This window comes from Pseudochaenichthys georgianus, chromosome 1 (assembly GCF_902827115.2).
Source record: "Pseudochaenichthys georgianus chromosome 1, fPseGeo1.2, whole genome shotgun sequence".
NCBI lineage: Eukaryota > Metazoa > Chordata > Actinopteri > Perciformes > Channichthyidae > Pseudochaenichthys > Pseudochaenichthys georgianus.
The window spans coordinates 25,382,592-25,394,854 of NC_047503.1; positions in this window are offsets into that span (position 1 = coordinate 25,382,592).

Below are 12,263 nucleotides of genomic sequence, written 5' to 3' on the forward strand. Positions count from 1 at the left end.
GCTAACAATGTGCTACTGAAGCATTACCATGTCCACAAGGGAAGCAAGACACATGTAAACTCCCTCATCTCTTATAGAGCAGCTGAGCCTGACATATGGAGATATAGCTTAGCACAATACTGCACCAGCCTGAGGATATCTATAAGTTCAAAGAAACAAGACCGACACACACAAGCTTTTGAAAGCTCTGATTATTGCCAGCACAAATGTGTTCTGGGCTTGTTTTTCCTCACTTTAATTCAGTAAGGGAAATAATTGAAGCTGAATAAGATAAAGACACTCTAGCAGAGGTGGAAGTTCCACGTACATTTGCATCCATGCACTACTAGCATTTAGTATTTATGTTTCTGTACTTACATTTATTCCAGAGGTTATAGTTTTGACCTCTTTACCTCAATGCATTCATCTGATCTTTATAGCAATTACATGAAATGTTTTACATTAAAACTGTGAAAAATATGTGTTATTGTTAGAGTTTGTAGGAGATTGGCAACTGAATGTTAAAAATGGTTTTAAAAGTAATGCTAATGCTCACCTTACTTCTGTGCATTTATATTTCTACGTAGGACCTCTGCTTTAATCAAGTGTCCATTTATATTACTTTACTGCAACTGAAAGATAAAAAGGCGGAGCAGAAGTGGAACGTAAATGCAAAGAGAAGTGCAATATTTTCTCCTAATTCATGTTGGCACTCAGTGTATCTTATACATAAATCATACAATGTCATCCTGCTTAAGTGCACAATAGCTTCAGGAAAAGGAGAAGCCCCCATACTTTTTTTGGAAGGGGCATCGCATGGCAGCCGTTCAAATAATTATCCACTGTAAAATATTGCCAACTGAGTTGAAAAACAAATGCCATGCCAAGAGCTACCTCACTAAAGTTGTACTCTGCCATAAATACTAAAACATCATATAAACCTCTTAATATGATTTTTGAGGCTGCAGCATTTCCCAGAGTCCAACAGCGCTGTTTACCCAGGATCCTCCAGCCTACAAGGGCATCTTAAGAAAGCAAGGCCAACACATTAATTGGATTTTTTTTTTCATCATCCAGGATTAGACACCATGCTGTGCGGACTCTGGATTCATCCGTCAGAACGAACCCATTAACAGTTAATTTCATTGTATCTGCCATGGTCCATGGTCCACTGAGCAGTCTACTGCGTTATAAGACATATCGGAGGTATACGTGACAAACACATCATGTCCTCCTCAGGTGGAACACACAGTACAGCGCGCACTACTCATTGATGGGTACACTGGATTTTGATTCACATCCATCTGTGCTTCACTTATATTAGTCATGATAATGCATTAACAGTTTTTCTTTTAGTTATTGTCTCTGAAGGCCCTCTCTTCACTTAGATCTAATGAGGACTGACAGTGAACCTTGCTAAGGGAGTTATTAATACTTGTGTTGAGGCAGGGATTAGGACTGCTGAGGGATGGATGGGCTTCCTGCCTCATTGTCAGGGACATATGTCCTCTTTCCTGTGAATACTACCAACCTCTCCACCTGGCTACTAGTACATTCTAACTGGGGGCCGCTGCAGGAAAACAAAGCGGATCAGTGAGGTGAGGCTGTAACTCAGAGGAGGATGCAGTGTGCTCTCCTCAGTAGCCCAAGGTCAATGGGAAATGGCTTTTCACTTCCCACAAATTGCTTTAAAACAATGAAAACGCTCCCATTAGTTATTAAGAAATTGAGTTATGCAACATAATTAAAACGAGTATCGGCACTCTAGTTCCCTTGGCGTAGATTTAAATTAAGTTGTTGTGTTATCTTGACAGTAAATCCCTCTTCTATAATGAAAGCATTTATGGAAATGCCTTACTCTGCTTTAAAGAGGTCTAACCAGGGTCCCATATTGTGCTGCAATTAAAAGGATATTTTATTAATTTAAATGTATGTAAGAATAATAGTAATAATTGTAAATCAAATATTATATAACATAACATTATAATGTGAATTCATATAATATAAACCACACAACTAAAAACAAACTGACTGAACAAAAGATTCTTGATAAAAAAGCTTTCATGGTAACTATTATAAATACAAATAAATTGCTGGTTGTATTAATGCTGGCTATTGTATTTTGTCTCTACAATGTAATTCAGAAATACATTTTTAATTCTATGAAAACATATTTTCTAGGTTGGACAGGGTTACATAAGGCAAAGGTTTAAAGTATTTTTTCATGTGTCTCGATTATGCTCAATAATCATCTGTTATAAACAAATGATTGTGACCTTCTGCATGTGAAGTCTTTGCTTTTCAGCTTTATCTACTGTAGAATAAGCCTTTGTGATTACTGTCCATCGCCACAATTATTAAATTAGTATTTGCCATGCTGAGTTCTGTCCTTGACAAAGGAAAACGTTTTTCTGTCAATTTCATTAAGATCCTGGATCTGATCCACGTCCATTGTCTCCATTCCATGCAGCCAACTATCCCCTGTCTTTTCCTATTCATATACAGTTCTTAAGGTTTATCAAAACTTTAAATACCTTTTTATTTGGTTGTTGTTATGATTAGCGACAAATCTGTTTATTATATTAATTCACAAGTCACAAGTCTTATTTTTGAAATGTAATATGTTACAATTGCCCCCTGTCTCCACTACACTGAAACCTGCAGACATGATATTCTTACTCCAGGGCTAAACATACAGTATCTCAAAACAATTTTCTAAAGGGTTGTCCTTGAATAAAGAAATTCTTATTTGTATAAGTCTCGTCTGACATTTGTCAGCTAATTGATTTGCTGACAGATCTATTTCCCTCAAAGAATAATGCTAAAGCAACACTTTAAATCTTGTGTTTACCAGAGATATGCTCTTACTTTTCTTTGTAATAGAAAACATTCAGCAATAAAATACAATTTAAAATATTAAAGCCGCACAAATCTTTTATATTACACTTAAAACACATATAAATGGTGCTCTTGAAATCAATGAACCCATCCTTTAACAGAATTGGGGAAGGTGACATTGGACTGGATCGTTGCATTGGCTCGTTTCCTGTTGACATTGTACCAAATGTTGGTGCCCTGCAGCAATCTGTGATCAGGGAATCAGACGTGAACAGAGCCTCAGTTGAACCAGCCAGGCTTTAATGGAAACCAGCCCAGGGCGGGCAGTAAATCATCTGTGAAGTGGAATTACTGGAGTGACTTCTTGGAAAGGATGGTTGTTGTTGTTTTTTTCAGGTAACAGCCGTCAGTCCTGATCAGATGGTTTGGCATTTGATTTAGTACAGGTTGGAAAGGGTTAGACTCTGTCCATAAATCGTACCTATTCTATGTCAGAAAATTACCGTATCTCCATTGTGCTGTAACTTTTAAGAAAAAGAGGTCAATTTATAATTCTTTATCAACGTTTTTTTCCTGTTACTTTCAACTATCTCAAAAACATCTTATATTTTATGGCTAGATTCCATATTGTGTGTGTGGTTTAGGAGTCTTTCAGGAACAGGTAGATAGATCAGGGAATGATGTTGTCGTGAATTTTCCTACGAGTAATTTAACCCTGCTATTTACCAGAAGCTGTTTCTTGACACGTCACATGCTCCTGGGATTTTTAGAAAATCAATAGCTTGAAACTACAACCATGACCTTTTTTGTTGGAGTAGCCTGACCAGAAACAAATAAGTAAGTCAAGGCATTGGAGTATATCGGGCAACGGGCTGCTGAACTGACCTCTCCGAAGAGTTTATTGAGGAAGGCAACGTAGGCAGCAGCCACCGCTGAGCTCTTGCTGAGGTTTCTTTTACTGTTCCGACGTCCCTCCTCTTCCTCTGAGCTTTTCCCTTGGGCAGAGGGGGACTTTGACTTTGTGCTGTGAAATGAGAAAGGTTTATATGCCAGCCAAATTTGAAAAGATATCGTCATCCGAGCCAGGTCTATAAATTATTCTCCTAACTTACTTTAATAAATAAGTGCCTTTTGAGTAATTAATCCCTATTTCCACCCTTATAAAAACTGCGTAACCCCATAACAATTGAAAAACGTCTGTAGCCCAACCCCCTGACATTAGTTACCTCAGTCACTCAAATGGAAAGGAAATGTTTCGTAGGTAGTCAAGTTTGAAATTCGGAAGCTTGTCATGCAGCAGACGTACCAATCGATGACCCTAATTGGGTGCAGACAACTACACAGCCCACTCCCCTTGTGCTAATCAATGTTGATTACAAACAGATAATAACCAGAATTTCTTGGAGAGGCTGAGCTGAAGAGCCTTGCGTTTGAATCTCTCAGAAGTGGGCGGTCTGCCAGCGGCTGCCGCCCTCCCCCCTCGAGAGGACGTGCTAGGTGAAAGAGAAGGAAGCCATAATCAATTCAAAGAGCAATAAATGTCTCAGAATTCCAATGGATACTTGTAATAATAATTCACATAACCAGCCATACAGATCAATATTAAACTTTATGGCTTGTTTTAAGCATGGGCCCTCCTGTTGAGGAAGTCGAGATGGATTCAGACGGCTGATGGACAGCAGCACCAATGGGAGACAATTGTTTGCATTTTTGGAAGTTTCACATTCTGTTTTACATTATGACTTGAAAATTAAAAACAACTTTCGAAGAAGGTTAGACCATCTCACATAGTCGTGCTTGCTCCTATATAATGCTCACTAATTACTATATGAGATGATGATAATAATAATAATAATAATAATAATAATAATAATGAAGGGGGTAGGTCTCTTGTTTGTGTTGGAGACACATTGGGATTTGGAATGATGGATAAATTGATGAATATTACCAAGTACAGGATTAAATCTCACAACCTCACTTCCTTACTTGGCTTTTCATTAGATTTGTAATTAGAATGCTAATTTAATTTAATTTAATTTGTATTCTTTCCTATTCATTCCTCCCACACACTTATATTACTGACCTGGCAGCAGGGGATGGTATACTGTCTGGTCCTGCATTAGCACTTTTCCCAGACATCCTAGATGTTAGAAAAGATACATTTAGAAAGCAATGTCAGTTTATACATTATTAAAACCTCATTAATATCTTCAGTTATTATACAGTAGCGTCAGCAAACTTTGTGCTATTTAATCATCTATCAGACACAATAATTAGCACTTACATGCAGTTGTTGTAATCGCAAACCGATTAATTTAAGTCGGTTTAAGTCACATTTGTTTCCACCAGGTTCTGGCTCCTGCTTTTTTCATTCACAAAATCCTCAACAAAGCTCCCCAGCAGTGTGTCTGCCATTCGAAGCTGAGTGGATTGTTTACAGGGACTTTATCAGAGCTTTTGCTAAGAACAGCTATACCTGCGGTGGTAGAAAACGAGGTTGATGCGATTGAGCCATAATAGCTGTTGTTTTTTGGGCTGTAAAACAATTAACTTAAAGTACCATTGTTTAAGATTGAGTGACATCTGACAACAAACAAATTGAATACCCCTACTCTCAGCTTTTCCTTTTAGAGGGTCACGAGAACTGTTGAAGTACTTGGGAGTTATTGTTTAACGTTTCTTATGGAATATCAAATTATCAAATTTGTATGACCATGGAATTTCAATGGTTGCATAATTCGTTGCTTACTGAATGTTGGACCAATGTATATTTCTCATTATTTGTTGGAATTACACAAAATCCGGGGTCTTGGGTTCTGTTAACTATGACTACTATGTCCTGAGGGAGAGGGAGGAGGAACGGCTTCAATCCAATCAAGAGAAAGATTATTGATTAAATGAGGACACACTGTGCCAAGCAATAAAATAAAAATAAAATACACAAAGGGTAAAGGAGCGTAGGCATCTTAAAATGATGGATCAAAGGTGTGGAGAGGAGGAATGATGTGTTTGGAAAGGTGGGAGTGTGAGTTGGGGGAAGATGTAGCAGAAAGAATAAGAATGAAGGACTATCCCATGTGCAGAGGAAGAGGAGGAAAGACGTATGGCTGTCTGTTTGATAGGCAGATTCATGTTCTGTCATGGACCTCTATGGCTATCACTCCATGATGATCAACGGCCGTACTCAGCACTGATGCGCAATAAACATAACACCTCACCCCTCCATCTCGCATGCCGTGAAGAAGGAGACAAGACAGATACCAAGATTTGCTCCAGCAGTCGCTACTTAGGGCCTTGTAAACCGCGAGGGCCCTAATGAGAAGAGACACAAAGACCAGCCAGTCCTCTAAATTAGGCCCGACCGTTAAATGTTCCTCCGCCAAACGAAACGCATTCCCATCTCCCACTGGGCCGAACACAACGTGCCATGACTGAAGTAGTGATTGCCTGTCTGTCGTACTTTCACACAATCAGTCTGCATGTGATACATGCTGATTGCAACACGCTTGGATCATGTTAAGCTATACGGGTGGAGCAGGGAGGAATTGGTCATGTCAGACATGATTACAATCGTGGAATTGTTTGAAAGTGGACATTATTTATAGCATGTTCGGTACCATACATATACTTTTTTGCCCATAGAGTAGCATTGGTTATTTCTATAAATGCACATAGACCAGATATTAAATTCAGCTTTGCATTAAACGTCTTAATGTTTACGTATGCACCACACAAACCCTCTCACAAATGCACACACACATCTGTCCCTTCCGCTCCCGCAAACACTGATACATGTGGGTATAGCGAGATATCTGGACTTTCTAAAGCGGTAGTCTGTTTGCCTGAAGAATTGCTTTCATCTTCAGTGAGCACAACTCCCATCAGGGTAAACAAACACACGCACAGGACTGTACAGTGCATGTTTCACTACACAAGCCATTGCGCATCACTGTGTGTCTGCAGCTTTCCTCCCTAAGTGGCCAATTGCTGTCAATCACTGGGCCGACCACAAGCCATTTTAGATCCTAATCACGGCTAATTGAAGTAATGAAATGGAGGGCCAGGTGGACCTGGCTAAAACAAACAAACACAGATGATGATGAAGAGCGGGCTGCACTCGGTCGCCGTTGAATGGGCCTGGCTGGAGCATTAGGGGTTAAATACTAAATGGATCTTCTAAATATATTTCACAAGGGCCACTAGAGTGAAGGGCGGTGAGATGCATTGTATGGCCCAACAATACGCACAGAGACACAACAGACAGAAATAGAAAGCACTCAGAGATATCTCCACCAAGGACCCACAATTTCTATTTATTTATTTATCCTTATTTATTCTAAGAGAAAACAATGTTCTGCATCTAGTAGTGACATAAAACACACACAGCGATGGACGTGATACTTGTCAAGAGATGAGAAACATAGGTAGTTTTAGACCTACAACGGCTGTTGTTTTTTCACGTGGTTACTATCAAAGACTACAGTACAACTTTTTTTAAACATATACAGAGTATACTTGTTCCTTGGCACATGATCTAAATTCCTGCCACATTGTTTTTCAGATACCTTTCCAAAGGCGAACAGGTGGGCAAATTGGCACAAAATGAACCTCCATGTTTGACATTAAAAAAAAGACGACAAAGTCCCAGGTAGAGAAGCATCAGCAGCTCTAGTCAGATTGGTTGTGAGGCTTCACCCTTCTTTAAACGTTGTTAATCTATTTTCTATTTTTGTTTTGTATTCTTTGTATTTTGGCATGCTGTCTAGTCAGAAGACAATCAATCCGAGTGGGCCAAAGAGCAGCACGTCTCTGATCCATAAACAACCGATAGTAATGCAATTGAGTCTGGCACTCCATCTTATCTTCACCTATCTTTACACCTCTCATCCCCTCCACTTCCTCCGTCTCACACAGCCTCCCCCTTCACTCCCCCCCAGCACAGATTTCATATCACGGCTCTGAAATTAGATATTTTCACATTCACGGACATCTTTTCCTGTCTCTTAATTTTCAGCAATCTCCTTATTACATTTTATTACTGCTTGGTATCATTCTAATCTAAGTACAACCTCTTCCTCCTTGTTTTTGTGGAGGCCAGCCTGATAATCACAGAGTGGAGATGGTTTAAAGATGTCTGTTGATTTGATTGCATTGTAACAAGCAACATGGGCACAAATATTGAACCAAAACAAATGCAAACAGTGGGCTTGCCATCTGTCGGCTTGTACAGCAAAATCTATTCGAGATCCAGAAAATCAAATATTAAAAAGCAGAGAACAGACGTCTGTCAGTCTAATTGGAGCATTATTGGCTTTCTTGAGATGCCTCTGTACAAGGCTTGCTCAGTTCAAACAAACCATAGTTCCAGAAGTGTTGAATTATTAAACATTTCAGTGTTCAACAAGCTGATACTTAAGATGTTATCATTAGTACATAAAAATACACCTTTTGATAAAAGCTTACCTTCCGTTGTCCTTGTTTGTCTGGGTTGAGTGATGTGGATGTATCTGTTGCAGGAAGCCTTACCTAACCTGAGGATTATATAATGAAAGGTGATTATCCAGCTAAATATGCTGGATTAGAGATGTAACTGGCTGCCTCTGTCTTCAAGAACAAAAGGGCAATGCTATTGGCTTACTGCAGATATAATGAGGAGGAAGACTACATGAATGTAGATTAATTTAAATTTAAATTCATCTATTTTTTGTTTAAATGACGTTAAATTTAAGATGCAAAATCGTTGAACCTTTTATGACCTGGGAGTCTATCATTATAGAATATTGTTTGGCAGACACTATCAGACATGTGTACGTTTATTACAAATAACTAAGAATCCAGCCTTGAAACTAAGCTTACTCATCATTCACTGGTTGCAAACAGGACAGAAACAAGGGCAGCCAGGCAGAAATTCCCTCATAAATAAAGTCAGTAAGATATATTGAATAATGCGTCACTGAATGTAATGGTGTAAAACCGCAACACATCGACAAATGTCATTCAGAGCATGGTAAAAAAGTGTTAAAAATGACACATTTGTTACACAGAAAATGTGCACATGATATGCAGTAATGTTGAAGCTATTAAATCATGGCATCTGTGGATGGTAATTGGATATGAATGAAGTGTTGGAGAAAGCATATGGTGAATATAAACTGCATATATGACAATACGAGGTGGAAAAAAAAAAGTAATCCACCAGAGAGAAAGTATGATGGTTTAATAACCGTGCAAGAGGTTAATTAACTAACACATGAAGAAAAATGTAGATGTCAATTTGAGCCTGAAGTGCCGAGTCAACTTAATGACGCATCAGATGTTGAATGTCACCAGTATAATGACAGTGGATTCACTTTTTTAGGCTTATATAGTGTGTGTGTGTGTGGTGTGTGTGTGTGTGTGTGTGTGTGTGTGTGTGTGTGTGTGTGTGTGTGTGTGTGTGTGTGTGTGTGTGTGTGTGGTGTGTGTGTGTGTGTGTGTGTGTGTGTGTATGTGTGTGTGTGTATGGTGTGTGTGTGTATGTGTGTGTGTGTGTGTGTGACAATATGTTCGTCTTTGTATCTTCCATCGCAGAGCGTTTTATAACTGGCAGAGCTCACAGATCGACTTCTGTTGTTAGGTAAGTCAGGAAAAGGATGAAGAGGGATGTCATGTCCCTGGGGCCATTTCCTATTGAACGCCAGACTCTTCATTGATGTCTCGAACATGCTCAATGTTGTTGCTAAACAGACACCTGGGTTTAACCTGTGAACAAGGTCAGAATTGTCTGGATATCAGTGTTTCGTTCAATATAAGCAACAAAAGGGTATCTCTTCAGTCCCTCTGACCATCAAAGAGGTGCAAGTGTCCATACAAAAGTGGTTGTTCCTCTCTTTGGCATTTTGCTTTGCTCTGCAGTGGTCATTCAATGAACTTTGTCTCACTTCACTGAACAAACCTGCGGCATGACCTATAACTCTTGTAAATGCCACATCTTGTCATAAATGTTTAAAAAAATCAAAGTCGCTAAACCTTCGCTGCCTTGTCATTTAAGTGAGAAATTTTTTTAATAATTATATGGATGATTTGCAGGTCTCCTAAAAGTTATATTTTCAAAAAAGGTAGATGATGGTTCAGTATAGCAGTACATTTAGCTCATAAGAAACTGCAGGTTAGGCATAATCTCTTTCTTCATGCTCTCTGCTTGTTTTTGTTTCTTCCACCCTCTCTCTCTGTTCTTTGCCCAGCTGCAGTAGGAAACTGTTTGGGAGCCTATTCCCCTGTGCTATCCAAGCCTCGCCACGCTCAAATATGCTTAGCACATCCAATCAAAGCCCTTATTTGGCGCTTTGCTTTTTTTTTGAAGAATGGGAATCTTATTTCACCCCTTACCTCCACAGAAAAAGACATGGGAATGCAATAATGTTGTCGCATTTCATGCACCAGTCAGCTCCCAATAGAGTACAGACTGACTGTTAGAATTGTTTTACTTGAGTGAAAATAAACGTTACTAATTAATTAGCCTGGCTTGAATTGGCTGGAAACAGTTGTGCTGTTTAGAGCAGCAAGGCTAAACAACACATGATGCAACACTCTGTTGGAGGATACACTTCCTATTAAAAAGGAACATGATGTCCTCCAATAAATAAGATAGGATGACCCACAACACAATTCCCTCAAAAAAACATATTCAGGCCAATATTTAAGAATGCTGTCTTGGCCACACTCAATCAGATATGTCGGATTAGCAATCTTTTAGTTAGGCACATTTTTTGTTTCACTATTTAGCTGATCATTGCCAGACTTAGCACAATGTTTCCTAATAATGTTGATTATAATAACAATTCGTAGATATTTGCCGTTGCAATCAAGCAGTATATAAATGTATTGTCTGCAGACAGTTAAAGTTAATGATGTGTGCGGCCTGATTAAAAAATTAAACTATGCTTTGTAAAGCATGCTTTATGTTCATTAATTTAAAGACCAGTATTTAAAAACATATGCATGTTCAGAAAATATGAAAGGAGAGACTAAGGGAGGATTTAATGGTTAATGATGTGTTCACATATTGGTGACCGATAATGCCATATCAGGAACTAATTGCCTGCACTGTTGCCTCATTAAGCACGGCCCAGCGACCTGCCACAGGGCAGCGGCTGCACCTCGCTACTTATGTTTAGCCATTACTTCTAAGCAGGCCTTTGACATTCTTCAAGTTTTATAACAATACATACCAAAATGTCTGTTATCAATCACACAGGGGAACTCTAATGGTGTCATGCTAGTTTGATTTTGATTTGCCTTTTATTTTTAAGTTATCAATTTCTGAGAATGTATCTTGCTATGTTAAACAATGTTGGTGTTGACAGCATTTCAATAAAAACAAATCATTCAACTGCAACATCCCTTTCAAAAACAATCTTCAAATTTCTCTGGATTACCCACATGTCAGAAGGCCTACTATTTCCTTAGTATAAAATTGAGGTTAAATAAGGTGGTTTTATTCAAATATTCCTTTAGAAATTGAGTGCAACTGAAGAGACATTTAGTCATTATTGTGTCGTTGATCATTATTTGTTATAATCAAAAATAACGTTGTTTAAACAACTGAAATACTCCTAACATCTGAGCCGCTGGAGGGGCGGGTACCGTCTGTGTTTGATTGACAGCAGCTGGCAGGACGCTCTCCCCCCGAGATGGGTCTGTCTGCAGACCGCAGCAAGGAGGCGTTTCCTATAGGGGCGTTTCCTAACTTTTTTTATCCAGCTGCTTTTATAAATCCTCGCAGAAGAAGTCATTGTTCTAGTGATGGGAATTCCGGCTCTTCTTGCTGAGCCGGATCATTTGGCTCACCAAGAAGAGCCGGCTCTTTCGGCTCCCAAAGGGCTCTTCAGTTTACCACATATTATACCTTTTAATTAAATCAAATGTAGCCCTGTTTTGACTAATTATTTATATGTGTACACATATATCACTTAAATTATTCAAGACATCCTTTGTACTAAAGTATTCAAAAGTAAAAATTACATGTTTAATATAAATTATTTGCTGTGGCCAATTGTTTTCATTGCATTTACAGACCCGTGTAACTCTCTGATACCACCCAATTAATGCATTGACTTGCTTGTAGAACCACGCTACACAAAACAGATAGCAACACCTATAAAAACTATTTAAAAAAGGGGCTACTGTATCAACCTATATAAAGTATATAAATATAGTTTTTCTCCCTGCAGGAGAGGGGAGCGTGCTTTGAGATCAACTGCTAGGCTGCAGCGGGGAGAAGAGGGGGACAAAAAGTAGGAAGAGAAGTAATGGGTCAGAAACCCTCCTTTTTACGCAGCGGTCCAGACATAGACATCATAGCTACGGCGACATAGTTGCCAGTTACTTTTTGCATTAGGGCAGGGATATCTTTCAAGGTTTGACATAATGAATTGTGCTACTTTTAAAGCAAGCAACGATGTTTT